Source organism: Cibotium barometz, chromosome 25, assembly GCF_041138505.1.
Source record: "Cibotium barometz isolate CiBa-2024 chromosome 25, ASM4113850v1, whole genome shotgun sequence".
Classification (NCBI taxonomy): domain Eukaryota; kingdom Viridiplantae; phylum Streptophyta; class Polypodiopsida; order Cyatheales; family Cibotiaceae; genus Cibotium; species Cibotium barometz.
The window spans coordinates 55,435,782-55,451,646 of NC_141070.1; positions in this window are offsets into that span (position 1 = coordinate 55,435,782).

Here is a 15,865-nt window from a genome sequence, read left to right on the forward strand (position 1 = left end):
GCAGCATCTGCTAATATGCAGTGTGTCCCTTTCTTTTATTTCAATATATATCTACAGATTCCTGAAAAAAAGGAAAAAGAACGGATATAGACCTTTGGTGTAAGCAAGTATAAATAGTCACATGGATGATGTAGTTGAAGGGATACAGACTTCTGATGTAAGCAATGATGCAAGTATAAATAGTCACATGGACGGTGTGGTTGAAGTTGATGAGAAAAGGTAAAAAGGGATACATATGAGTTTGCATTAGTCACATGGATGCTCCACGCATGCATGGTTCTATGGCGCATGCATGGTTCTATGAATGCATAGAGAGCATGGGTAGATCATACATGGCTCTATGTATGCATACATAGAACTATGCGTGCTCTATGCTTGCATACATAGAGCATGCATAGCTCAATGTTTGCATGCATAGAGCTGTGCATGATCTATATGCGTAGCTCTATGCATGCAAACAAAGAGCTATGCATGATCTACATGCATACATAGTTCTATGCACACATACATAGAGCATGCTAGCTCTATGTATGTATACATAGACTATATTTGCTCTATTTATGCATACATACATAGAGCTATGCATATTACCCTATGTTTACATAAATGGAGCATAAATAGCTCTATGTTTTCTCATTAGACCATAGATAGAGCATGCATAGCTCTATGTATGCTCATTAGAGCTTAGATAGGGTGTACATAGAGCATACATAGCCCTATGTAAGAATGGGAAACTCAGAGTGTGCGTTGATCTCAAAAAGGTTAATACAACCACCAGAAGAGATCATTACCCCTTGTCGTATTCGAAACATATGTTTGAAAGAGTTGCAGGCAAGGAGGCTTATAGTTTTTTAGATGGGTACTCTGGTTATAATAAGATCACAATTGCAGTAGAGGACCAAGCTAAAACAGCTTTTATAATGGAGTTTGGAGTGTTTGCCTTTCACGTCATGGCCTTTGGCTTAACCAATGCACCTGCAACATTCTAACGATTGATAAACACAGCCTTTAAGGAATATCTAAGGGACTTTTGTGAAGCCTTCTTAGATGATCTTTGTGTTCATTCCTCTTGGGAGGACGAGCACTTGATGTGTTTATGAAAAGTATTTGAATGGTGTAGATTATATCGCATCTCATTGAATCCTTTCAAATGCCCTAAACAAGGAGTTATTGTAGGGCATATAGTGTCAAAAAATGGGATTTCCACCGACGAAAGTAAAATCAAGGTCATTTTGGAATTGCCCCCACCCACCAACTATAAGGGAGTCCAGCGCTTTATGGGCCATGTTGGTTATTATCGAAGGTTTATTTTATTCTTTGCTGAGATAGCTCGACCATTGTACAAGCTTCTCAGCAACATCGAGTTTATTTGGACCGAAGATTGTGACCGTGCATATGCATCAAACTTTGCTATTGGGTGTGTACTAACTCAACCTGGAGAACATAAACTAGACTACCCCATCAGCTTTGCCAGTCTCGCCAGTTGAACGATGCTGAAATAAACTACATCACTACGGACCGAGAAGGGTTGGCAATGATATATGCAGTAAAGAAATTTCTTTATAACCTTCTTGCCACCAAGTTTGTTTTCTATGTGGATCATCAAGCATTGTTGTATCTGGTGAACAAACCATACTTCACAGGAAGAATCACACGATGGTTGTTGATTCTTCTGGAGTTTGATTTCACTGTTGTTGTGAGATGTAGCAAAAAATATGTCATGGCTATTCATTTGTCTTGTATACCTAATGGTGAAGCTCCTACGAGAGTTGATGATGACTTACCTGACACTTCCTTGTTCATGGTGGAGACAATGCCTGAATGGAGTGAGAAGATTGTTAACTTCTTGGTTAATGGTTTTCCACCCAAAGAGCTTCGTAAAGATCTAGCTCAAAAGCTGATCAAAGAATGCGAACCCTATTGCCTAATGGCCGGGACTCTTTATAAAAGAGGAAAGGATGACGTTCTTAGGCGTTGTGCCCGGAAGGATGAGTATCTATATATTTTGCAAGAGGCACATATGGACGTAGCCGGTGGTCACTTTTCAGGAAACTTAACTGCGCGAAAGATATTGCAATTAGAGTATTGGTGGCCCACTATGTTCCAAGATGCATCACTTTTTGTGAAGGGTTGTGATGAATGCCAACGCTACAAGAAACCCTAGCGGAAAGATCAGGTGCCCCTACATCCAATTAAAGTAAACCAACCGTTTGAAAAGTGGGGTTCAGACTTTATAGGTCCAATTAGCCCAGCAGCCCGTAACACACAATCTCGCTATATTATTGTGGCCACTAACTATGTGACCAAATGGGCTGAAGCGAAAGCGACACGTAAGACATATGCGAGGACAATAGCCAAGTTCCTCTTTGAAAATATAATCACATGCTTCGGTTGTCCTTTTGAACTTGTGAGCGACAATGGTACGAATTTTATAGATGAAGTGATTAAGGAGCTCACAACAAATTTCATGATATCCCATTACAAACCTACTCCTTATTATCCGCAAAGCGAATGGCCAAGTCGAGAGTACCAACAAGACCTTAATCTCTATTCTGACAAAGACAGTTGAGGCTCATCGCATGGATTGGGATCTAAAGCTTACATCAGCTTTATGGGCCTATCGTACTGCGTACAAAGTGGCTATTAATTGCACACCATTCAAGATGGTATATGGCCAAGAAGCAGTCATGCCGTGGGATTTGTCATTCCTAGTCTTCGTGTGTTGCTACTCAAGAGGGCTAGGATGGTAATCCCTTAGTAGAGCGTTTATATATCCTTGAGCGGTTAGACGAAGAAAGACAATTGGCGGTGTACAATGCCCTTGTAGAGAGAAGGATAGAAGGAAGAAATGGTTTGATCGCCACACCTGAAAAACAAGGACATCAAAGTTGGGGATAAAGTCCTAATGTATGGAGTGCGTAACGAAAAGAAGAAGCTAAAATATGCTAGTAAGGGACCGTACAGAGTATATAAAATTACCCCGCAAGGTACCATCCGAGTGGAGACTCTCGAGACGGAGTTGAAACTGTTGGATTCCTCAATGGGAGTAAATTCAAAAGATACTATGACCCCCTAAGCCAAGAGGAATTACATGCAATCCATCAGAAGAAGGCAGCTAAAGAACAGGCTGAGATTAAGAAGATACAAGTGAGAGTTGAAGCTAAAGAACGCCAGCAGCGTGTTAGGTGCCAAACGAGAGGCCAACTTGGGGTTTACGCAAGCATTTTTCGAGGAGGCAGAGGAGGATTCACTAGAATCTGACCCGCCTCTACCCCGCCTCTACGATACCCAATTGAGCTACAGACTCCTTACGGGAAGGTGCTATATAATGCATTATTGGATACGGGAGCTTAACACAATTTGCTGTCATATGGAGTGTGGTGTCAACTTGGAAAACCACCCTTATCCAAGAGTACCATCCAAGTTAAGGGTATCAATAAGAAGAAAACCACTGTCTCGGGAATTTTGCACACTCTTGTTGTCTATGACAAGGGGACTGTAGTGTAATGCTTTTTGGTTATGCTGCCTGGTGGTACCATGGAGAGAACTGTAAACTTAGGGTGCAAATGGATGTTAGCTTCCAAGTGCAATATTGATTGGGCAACCAGGCGAGTTACAACTCAGGGTCCCGCACCTAAGCCATCAACTCTGGACAAAACGCTAGATAAGGAAAATCACAAAGTCAAGTGGCTACACCATCTTTGATTGTTTGCCACCCCTCTAATGCTTCAACACCAAGAGTGGAGACAGGCAGTGTGGTCCCCAAGGCTCCCTTACTTTACCGAAGAGTACATACAAATGGGTCCCAAAAGCTTCGTTAACGGCTACCTGTACTGCCCAATATCGTTCAGACAAGAAACCTCGTAGTAGGAAAGCAACTACTCGCCCTAGAACAGGCAAGGTAACATCACGTTGGATTCCTAAAATATTTTTAGCAACCCAAGGGTACTACGAAGGGAATGACCAGATTTGGGTCCCTAAACATAAGCTGAATTCCTCTACATCACTTGTAAAATCTTGTAAGCTATTCAAGACCGTGGTAAGGGAAAGGTAACGGAGTACTCCACACCACTTCTTCCAGAGCTAGTTTGGATTCCTAAACAATATCGATCGATACCACCTAGCTCAAGAAGGGGAGACTCACACGAAGCTTCTAGCTCCTCATGCCATTCACATGTTGATATAGAAGTTTCTGCACGCTCTACACCTACCCTTGTCAATACCCACCAAGAAACCAATGAGTCTACGTCTCCCCTTGTAAATGTATTGTTGGAAACCATATCCTCCGTTTGTTCATGCGAGCATACACTACCATCTCTGCAACTTGATGTGGCCACAAGGGTCATAAAAAGCTATCTGCCCACATCACCACCTATAACCCACTGGACAAATTGGTTCCAAGGGGCTACAACATCATTGCAAAAAAAAAAGATCTACCCAAGGAAGGGTGGAGCATGTACTCACGTTCGACATTCTATTGCTTCCTCCCTAAACCTTCTCCCCTAACCATGTAACTTTCAAATTCGAGGGAATGTATATATATAGCTTCATACACAAAAAAGAAAAGAAAAGAAAAGAAAAAATAATAGAGTAAAAAGAGCAAGAGCACATTAAGAGGAGAGTTATCCGCACACAATTAGAAACAAGATTGACCTGTCTTCATGAACCTACTGATGCTATATCTGTGTTTGCAGATATGGCAGATGCACGAGCATCACACACTTCATCCACTCCCACCTTTGGTGAGAGGTATCAGCTGTACCTTTCTCAGATATTTCACATGTGCTATCTTGTAATTAAAACCAAATTGGGTCATATAGATGTACTAGCCACCAGCGAAAGAAATGTTGAGGAATTAGAATGGCTAATTCGCCTATTGACCATGACTGACCCCTACTCCGTAGAGGACGTATCCCCGATAGCCCAAGTCCTTACTTTTCCACAGGATGAATATCCTTGCATAGTTACATTCTTAACGAGTCTATGTGGATGGGAGGACGAAGAAGATATATCTGACGATGAATGGACAGATGAGACTCATGGCACTATCGAGGCTGAATTTGTTTATTTGGATGATGCGGATAGAGGCTTAGCCTCAGGTCTACAACCAAGACTCTACAACATCCTCTTACCTTGATCCTCAGTATTAGTGTGGTGACTGGTAGGTTAGTGTTTTCAAGTTGTTTCTAGTTTTGTGTCCTTAAACGAGTCCTTATTTTTTCCCACTGATGTGCCTCTAGAGATATAGTGCTTGTTAGTTAATTGTACAGGTTAAAAAGTTTGAGGTGGGTTTGCTTTCATAGTCCTGGGGCTGCCGCAATGTTCATACATGGATATCTACATCAAATTACGGGCGTTTCTCATTGAATCAAGAAGATCTCCAAAATACAGGTGTAATTCTTTCATGCCCACTCTCTTTCATTTTTATTGTTCAATTAATTGCATGAACTATAATGCATGACCACCTGGAATTTATCAAGCACTACTTACGTTTTGAAGTTGCCTAAGGTGTTAGTGTAAATCATTAATTGAGTTTAACCTTATTTTAAAAATTCTTGGGAATGCATGATGTCTTTAGTTAACCTTGGAATATGGTTGTCTTAGGTCTAGGGTTAAAACCATCTTAATGCTTGAACAACCTGGCCGTGTGTGTTGACCTCTAAGACATAGCTTCTACCCCTTTGTCGAAAGGATGTAAGAACGCATGATAATTTGGGAGCAAAAATCCAAAGAGAAATAAAAAATAAAACCATCTTAATGCTTGAACAACCTGGCCGTGTGTGTTGACCTCTAAGACATAGCTTCTACCCCTTTGTCGAAAGGATGTAAGAACGCATGATAATTTGGGAGCAAAAATCCAAAGAGATAAATAAAAAATAAAAAGAAAGGCCTACAAAAAATGGCAATGTATGTCTATTATGTGCTTTCATGTCAGCCTATCGCCCTATTGACACTTGGTAGGCGAGGAGTATTCCACTCCACACCGATGCCCTGGGTTGGTAGGGACTAGCCTTGCCTAAGGTGAGCTAGTAGATTCCTAGAGAAGGCCTTGTGGTAAACATGGCACTAGGATCGATGCTAATTTTGCTTTAGGGAGGTCGCCATTGTTTGTAAAAATTTTCATGTGCATAAAAGAAATTAAGGCAAAAGACTCCTATGACTCTGATATTTCTTGTGTCCTTAGGCTCTTGGGATTAGCTTGCTCTTAGAATAGACACATTGTGGTCATCTGTTTATTTATTAAGCTTGGTAATTTTCCTTGACTTAGGCCAGTTGTAGACCTTGATTAACCTTGCTAACTCTTGAATTACTTTCAATAGTTTTAAACTCCTATTAATTTGCTACGCTAGCTCCTTAATGTGACCTCTTAAACTAGGTTCTCATGGCATACTTCCATTGTGGTCTAACATGCTTGATTTTATTTTTGATACACTCTATATCTTTTGAAGACCAAGCATGCTTTCACTCTACTTCCCTGTTTTGCAGATTTGCAGATACAGCCTACCACAACAAACCCTATCGAGCTTACCATACCATAGCTTCCGAGGACGGAATCTACATCAGGAAGGGGGGCATGTTAACCTATGGTGGACATTGAGACGTATTACTTTTTACGTCTGGAAGATCCCTGTCTCCCACTGCGTAACGAATTCGGGGTACTAGCAGCGGAAGTAGTACATCTAGCGCGGGGCAGGGTCCTACACTCGGGGCCTCACCCACGGATATCCGGACCTCTGACTAATTCCTCGGTTCTTCCAAAACCGAACTCGGAAAAACTTCTCTTGCTCGGAAAGCACAGGCGATTCCTCCAGGATAAAATTTTACTCTAACGTAGTCAAGATCATTACTGACCAAACTGATCCGACCGCACCTATAAAGATACTCGGCCATATCAAGGAAGAAACTTGCACTTGGATCATAGAGATCAACGCTTTTTTCTCCATCAAGAGACACAGCCGTTTGATTCCTATCCATAGAACAATTACTATCCGGGATTTACTTCATCTATCATAATAACAGAAAAGAGTCTCATTTTATGGATCCATCAGTCTAGCCTAACCCCATCCAGTCCCATGGGTTAGCCAACCGCCCAACCACTGTAGTGATGGGATCCAATTTAGAATTTGGTTAGGTTTTGTCCCGGGTACCAGGGAAAAGAGTTCTCGGGTCCCCTAGCCGGATATTAATGCAAATTTAACACCAATCATGCTACTTACACACCCAATATGAAATTGCCTTTTTCACAGATTCAGTCATCTTTAAAACAATCATTTAATGAACCATAGTATCCCTGATCACAATCCTCCAAAATATCCGGTTGAATCTTAATTTCCAATCATTTCTTCATCGAAGTATCTATGGCATCATTGGCAACCAGAACGCTCACCACCTGTCCACTCAGGGGCCTTCTCAATAGTTCCTAGCTCATAGTACCCGGCAATATAATCACTTATAAAAATCAAGATGGAATCTTCGTTGAAGATCAGCAAGATCAACCAACAGATCCATATAAAAGAGCCATGGACTCATCCGTTGAGGACCAGCAAGATCAGTCAATCAGATCCATGCTCGGTTCCAGAAAACAACTCTTACTCCTTGTTCCAATATCTTCCACGACGCACGTGGGTATATTCGACGACCCAGAGCCCGAGCACCGTATGGTCAACACCCTCTAGGATCCTTCGCAGGTCACCTAGCACTTCACTCATAGGCTGCTTCCTTGGTCCCTCATCCACCGTGCCGGAAGCTCACCATTTAAATCGAATCGAGGTTGGTCAAGACCTCGGCCGACCTTGCTACGCGAGAAGTCCTTCGTTGACTCTCCGTTAGCTGTTGCAACTTTATCAGTTAGGTCTCCACGACCTTATTCACAAGATGGTCAAAAATGCTTCCCCAGCATTCTTCACATAAAACAGTCATTTACAAACAGGTCACAAATACAGTTTCTATAATGAAGTCTCGTCTTTCCACATTATCCTTCATCATCAGTCCACATTTCTTATTCCACATTCCATTCATATGTGAACTCATTCTCATCCAATCACATCATTTTCCATCTCATCACATCAGATTCATCACATATCATTTATTCACATCCCAATTCACATGTCATCACATCTCATCCATTCACTCATATCGACGTCACATCATTTCACATACACATTCGCATTCATTATTCCACCTACACCTCCACATTTGTACATCCACATCCATATCCACATCTATACTTCCACATCCACATCCACATTTGTACATCCATATCCACATCTATACATCCATATCCGCATCCGCATCCGCATCCATACATCCACATCCACATCCACATCCACATCCACATCCACATCCAAATTCATACATCCATATCAACATCCACATCCATACATCCACATCCACATCCACATTCATACATCCATACATCCACATTCACATCCACATTCATACATCCATATCCACATCCACATTCACATCCATACATCCACATCCACATCCACATCCATATCCACATCCACATTTATACATCCATATCCACATCTACATTCATATCCATACATCGATATCCATACATCCACATCCACATCCACATCCACATCCACATCCACATCCACATCCGTACATCCATATCCACATCCACATCCATACATCCACATCCACATCCATATTCATACATCCATATCCACATCCACATTCACATCCATACATCCACATCCATACATCCACATCCACATCCACATCCACATTCATACATCCATATCCACATCCATACATCCACATTCATACATCCATATCCACATCCACATTCACATCCATACATCCACATTCACATTCATACATCCACATCCACATCTCATTCGCACATCCACATCCACATTCACATTCATACGTCCACATCCACATCCTCATTCGCACATCCAATTCCACATCCACATCCACACATCCACATCCACATCCACATCCACATCCACATTCATACATCCATATCCACCTCTACATTCATATATTCAAAGAGAGAGAAGTTACATAAAAACCATTAAAATTAAGCATAAATGAAAATTTATGTATTCCTTTACTACCATTCATCAATTAACTTCAATAGCATTCAAAAGCCATTCCAATTAAGCTTCTCAAGCTTGAGAGGGGTTGAGAAGAGAGAAACATTGATAAATTATGAAAAAAGATCAAAATTCACACTTTACCTTACAAATTGCTTGATTCTTTGATCACGGTAGAGGTCCCCAAACCAATCAATTGGTTTGGTATGTTGATGGAGCCACCAATGGAGATTGAAGAAAGAGGGAAGCTCCAATTTCTTCAATTTGGAGAGAATTTTAAAGAATAGTAAAATTTACCATTATTTGAGTATAATTCTGGTATAGTAAAATTCTTCTATTTTTTTACAAGGGCTCAGGTTCTATTTATAGGAGAGGGAGGCTCTAACCAAGACCAACTGTTTTCCTATTTTTTTACAAGGGCTCAGGTTCTATTTATAGGAGAGGGAGGCTCTAACCAAGACCAATTGTTTTCTAGAATTTTTCAGATTTTAGTTTGGTTGAATTTGGACCACATTTGGACCTAGTTTGGTTCCTTTTTGATTCGATTTGAGCCAAGAGAGAGGAGAGATAAAAATACCACATTATTTTTGAGTTTAAAACTCATTCAAGCATGTGAAGTAGGCGCCTCCTTGAAGGAATCTCCTTTCCTTACACACGTGTCAAAATGGAATCATTATACCCAAAATATCTCATTTTTAAAGTAATACTCATAGTTTTTTACTAATAAACCTTGTACATAGTCAACTCTTCATCTTATGTGGACATTTACTCATTTTTGGGTATTTTTCTTTTACAAATTGGATTTATCTCCTCCTCCCCACACATGGATTGATCTTATTGGCCCACAGGAACCTTAATTGGACCATAATCCAAAAATTTCTGAAAATCTAGACCCTTAAGCTAAGGTCCTTTATACCCATTTCCAATTAATTCCCATTGCACATTGGAAACTTCTTTTTGAATTTCTGTTTCAGGGGAATTCAGTTTAGACACTAGGAGGATTTTTCTATCCAAAATTATCTCAATTTTGGACTATCTCTCTCTAGATATGTTCTCTCTCTAGGTCAAAATAGGGTAAAACAGAATCTTTCTTTTATTTCAGAGAGGGGAATAATTATAAGATTAATAGGGAAGGTTCTTACACTTGCACACCTCAAAAAGCTGGAGGGAGGAATCTTACATCCTACCCCACTTAAAAAACGCGAAATGTCCTCATCTCGCAACTAGAGGCCCAACCCTTCCCCTTAAGATCCAATTGATTCTGGGGTTCCTTATATTCTGGTCAACCCAATAGAATCTTGGGATAAAGATCCCTTATATAGAACTCATCATTGGATAATGATTCATTCAGATCATAACATTCATACTTTTAACACAATAATTAGATCGAAAAAAAAAGATTTCCTTTTGACCATTCCTCCATGGGAATTTTAGTCAAACGAGTCCTAAATTTGTCATCCAATTATCTTGATCCACCCGGTCAAGTGTTAACAGTAGCAATCTGACAGCACAATCCACTAATCTCATAGTGATTTGCTGAAGTCACTATCATCATTCTAGTTTACGAATATTAGCACAGGGACTTGTCTCGTTCATCCTCATTGTGGTATTACATTTCAACCAATTTTCAGGAATCATCATTTTTCAATCAGAATCCAAATCAACTCATCACAGTACACAACCAGAATTTAAAAATCATATCAACCACATTCGAATTCATCATCTAGATAGCACTTTAGCTTATAATTTCAAGGTCTTAGATTTACTCGTATATACTACTAGTAAAGAGCTGCAGTTATACCCTCGGTATATACGGGTAGTCACGGTCCTTGGAATTATAAGGTAAATACCATCATGTCTAGGTCTCAAGCAAGTCAGGGATTCCATACAATTGCCATACTTCCATCTGAAGACCCAATTACTAACTTATGAATTTCAGTTTGAATATCAATTTGTATGAATTTCATCACACAATTCCAACCTTTTATTGTTACTTCATAAATTTTTGACATTTTTGGCTTCTCAGTTGATCCTCATTAGCCAATTCGCTCTGATACCAACTGGAAGATCCCTGTTCCCCACCGCGCAACGGATTCGGGGTGCTAGCAGCGGAAGTAGTACATCTAGCGCGGGGCAGGGTCCTACACTCGGGGCCTTGCCAACGGATATCCGGACAGGTGACTAATTCCTCGGTTCTTCCAAAACCGAACTCGAAAAAACTTCTCTTTCCCGGAAAGCACAGGTGATTCCTTCAAGATAAAATTTTACTCTAACGTAGTCAAGATCATTTACTGACCAAATTGATCCGACCGCACCTATAAAGATACTCGGCCAGATCAAGGAAGAAACTTGCACTTGGATCATAGAGATCAACGCTTTTTTCCCCATCAAGAGGCACAGCCGTTGATTCCTATCCATAGAACAATTACTATCCGAGATTTACTTCATCTATCGCAATAACAGAAAGGAGTCTCATTTTACGGATCCATCAGTCCAGCCTAACCCCATCCAGTCCCATGGGTTAGCCAACCGCCCAACCACTATAGTGATGGGATCCAATTTAGAATTTGGTTAGGTTTTATCCCGGGTACCAGCAGGGAAAAGAGTTCCCGGGTACCAGGGAAAAGAGTTCTCGGGCCCCCTAGCCGGATATTCATGCAAATTTAACACCAATCATGCCACTTACACACCCAATATGAAATTGCCTTTTTCACAGATTCAGTCATCTTTAAAACAATCATTTAATGAACCATAGTATCCCTGATCACAATCCTCCAAAATATCCGCTTGAATCTTAATTTCCAATCATTTCTTCATCGGAGTATCTATGGCATCATTGGCAACCAGAACACTCACCACCTGTCCACTCAGGGGCCTTTTCAATAGTTCCTAGCTCATAGTACCCGGCAATATAATCACTTATAAAAATCAAGATGGAATCTTCGTTGAAGATCAGCAAGATCAACCAACAGATCCATATAAAAGAGCCATGGACTCATCCGTTGAGGACCAACAAGGTCAGTCAATCAGATCCATGCCCGGTTTCAGAAAACAACTCTTACTCCTTGTTCCAATATCTTCCACGACGCACGTGTGGGTATCTTCGACGGCCCAGAGCCCGAGCACCGTATGGTCAACACTCTCTAGGATCCTTCGTAGGTCACCTAGCACTTCACTCATAGGCTGCTTCCTTGGTCCCTCATCCACCGTGCCGAAAGCTCACCATTTAAATCGAATCGAGGTTGGTCAAGACCTCGACCGACCTTGCTACGCGAGAAGTCCTCCGTTGACTCTCCGTTAGCTGTTGCAACTTTATCAGTTAAGTCTCCACGACCTTATTCACAAGATGGTCAAAAATGCTTCCCCAGCATTCTTCACATAAAACAGTCATTTACAAATAGGTCACAAATATAGTTTCTATAACGAAGTCTCGTCTTTCCACATTATCCTTCATCAGTCCACATTACTTATTCCACATTCCATTCATATGTGAACTCATTCTCATCCAATCACATCATTTTCCATCTCATCACATCAGATTCATCACATATCATATATTCACATCCTAATTCACATGTCATCACATCTCATCCATTCACTCATATCGACGTCACATCATTTCACATACACATTTGCATTCATTATTCCACCTACACCTCCACATTTGTACATCCACATCCACATCCATATCCACATCTATACTTCCACATCCACATCCGCATCCATACATCCACATCCACATCCACATCCACATCCATATTCATACATCCATATCAACATCCACATCCATATATTCACATCCACATCCACATTCATACATCCATATCCATATCCACATTCACATCCATACATCCACATCCATACATCCACATCCACATTCATACATCCATATCCACATCCACATTCACATCCATACATCCACATCCACATCCACATCCACATTTATACATCCATATCCACATCTACATTCATATCCATACATCCACATCCATACTTCCACATCCACATCCACATCCACATCTGTACATCCATATCCACATCCACATTCACATCCATACATCCACATCCACATCCATATTCATACATCCATATCCACATCCACATTCACATCCATACATCCACATCCACATCCACATCCACGTCCACATCCACATTCATACATCCATACCCACATCCACATCCACATTCACATCCATACATCCACATTCACATTCATACATCCACATCCACATCTCATTTGCACATCCACATCCACATTCACATTCATACGTCCACATCCACATCCTCATTCGCACATCCAATTCCACATCATCCACATCCACACATCCACATCCACATCCACATCCACATTCATACATCTCTACATTCATACATTCAAAGAGAGAGAAGTTACATAAAAACCATTAAAATTAAGCATAAATGAAAATTTATATATTCCTTTACTACCATTCATCAATTAACTTCAATAGCATTCAAAAGCCATTCCAATTAAGCTTCTCAAGCTTGAGAGGGGTCGAGAAGAGAGAAACATTGATAAATTATGGAAAAAGATCAAAATTCACACTTTACCTTACATTTATGTATTCCTTTACTACCATTCATCAATTAACTTCAATAGCATTCAAAAGCCATTCCAATTAAACTTCTCAAGCTTGAGAGGGGTCGAGAAGAGAGAAACATTGATAAATTATGAAAAAAGATCAAAATTCACACTTTACCTTACAAATTGCTTGATTCTTTGATCACAGTAGAGGTCCCCAACCAATCAATTGGTTGGGGACCTCTACAAAGATCAAAATTCACACTTTACCTTACAAATTGCTTGATTCTTTGATCACAGTAGAGGTCCCCAACCAATCAATTGGTTTGGTATGTTGATGGAGCCACCAATGGAGATTGAAGAAAGAGGGAAGCTCCAATTTCTTCAATTTGGAGAGAATTTTAAAGAATAGTAAAATTTACCATTATTTGAGCATAATTCTAGTATAGTAAAATTCTCCTATATTTTTACAAGGGCTCAGGTTCTATTTATAGGAGAGGGAGGCTCTAACCAAGACCAACTATTTTCTAGAATTTTCTAGATTTTAGTTTGGTTCAATTTGGACCACATTTGGACCTAGTTTGGTTCCTTTTTGATTCGGTTTGAGCCAAGAGAGAGGAGAGATAAAAATACCACATTATTTTTGAGTTTAAAACTCATTCAAGCATGTGAAGTAGGCGCCTCCTTGAAGGGATCCCCTTTCCTTACACACGTGTCAAAATAGAATCATTATACCCAAAATATCTCATTTCTAAAGTAATACTCATATTTTTCTTTTACAAATTGGTTTTATCTCCTCCCCACACATAGATTGATCTTATTGGCCCATAGGAACCTTAATTAGACCATAATCCAAAAATTTCTGAAAATCTAGACCCTTAGGCTAAGGTCCTTTATACCCATTTCCAATTAATTCCAATTGCACATTGGAAACTTCTTTTTGAATTTCCCATGCCCGGTTCCAGAAAACAACTCTTACTCCTTGTTCCAATATCTTACACGACGCACGTGTGGGTATCTTTGGTGACCCAGAGCTCGAGCACCGTATGGTCAGCATCCTCTAGGATCCTTCGCAGGTCACCTAGCGCTTCACTCATAGGCCGCTTCCTTGGTCCCTCATCCACCGTGCTGGAAGCTCACCATTTAAATCGAATCGAGGCTGGTCAAGACCTCGGTCGACCTTGCTACGCGAGACGTCCTCCGTTGACTCTCCGTTAGCTGTTGCAACTTTATCAGTTAGGTCTCCACGACCTTATCCACAAGATGGTAAAAAATGCTTCCCCAGCATTCTTCACATAAAACAGTCATTTACGAAAACAGGTCACAAATACAGTTTCTATAATGAAGTCTCGTCTTTCCACATTATCCTTCATCAGTCCACATTACTTATTCCACATTCAATTCATTCTCATCCAATCACATCATTTTCCATCTCATCACATCAGATTCATCACATATCATTTATTCACATCCCAATTCACATGTCATCACATCTCATCCATTCACTCATATCGACGTCACATCATTTCACATACACATACACATTCGCATTCATTATTCCACCTACACCTCCACATTTGTACATCCACATCCATATCCACATCTATACTTCCACATCCACATCCGCATCCATACATCCACATCCACATCCACATCCACATTCATACATCCGTATCAACATCCACATCCATACATCCACATCCACATTCATACATCCATATCAACATCCACATCCATACATCCACATCCACATCCACATTCATACATCCATATCCACATCCACATTCACATCCATACATCCACATCCACATCATAAATTTATCTAAAAATTTCATCATTGAAATTAAATGAATTATCCCATAATTCCAATATGATAAGAAATTGTCTTTTCTCATCTATTCATGGAATTCCAAATATAATGGGAATTCCTCTTTTAACATTTAATTATTTCTCATAGATAAATAAATTTATCTAAAAAAATTTATCATTGAAATTAAATGAATTATCTCATAATTTCAAAATGATAAGAAATTCTCTTTTCTCATCTAATCATGGAATTCCAAATGTAATGGGAATTCCTCTTTTAACATTAAAAATTTATCTATACAAAAAGATAAATTTAACTAAAATCTTTCTTTAATTTTTTTACATAAATTATACATAATCTTAGCCTTCTAATTCTTTTCTCTAAATCAATGGAATACATGGATTCCCAAGGTCATGGGGATTACTCTTTTAATATAAAATTTAATTACTAGAAATTTCTCTTTTTCTT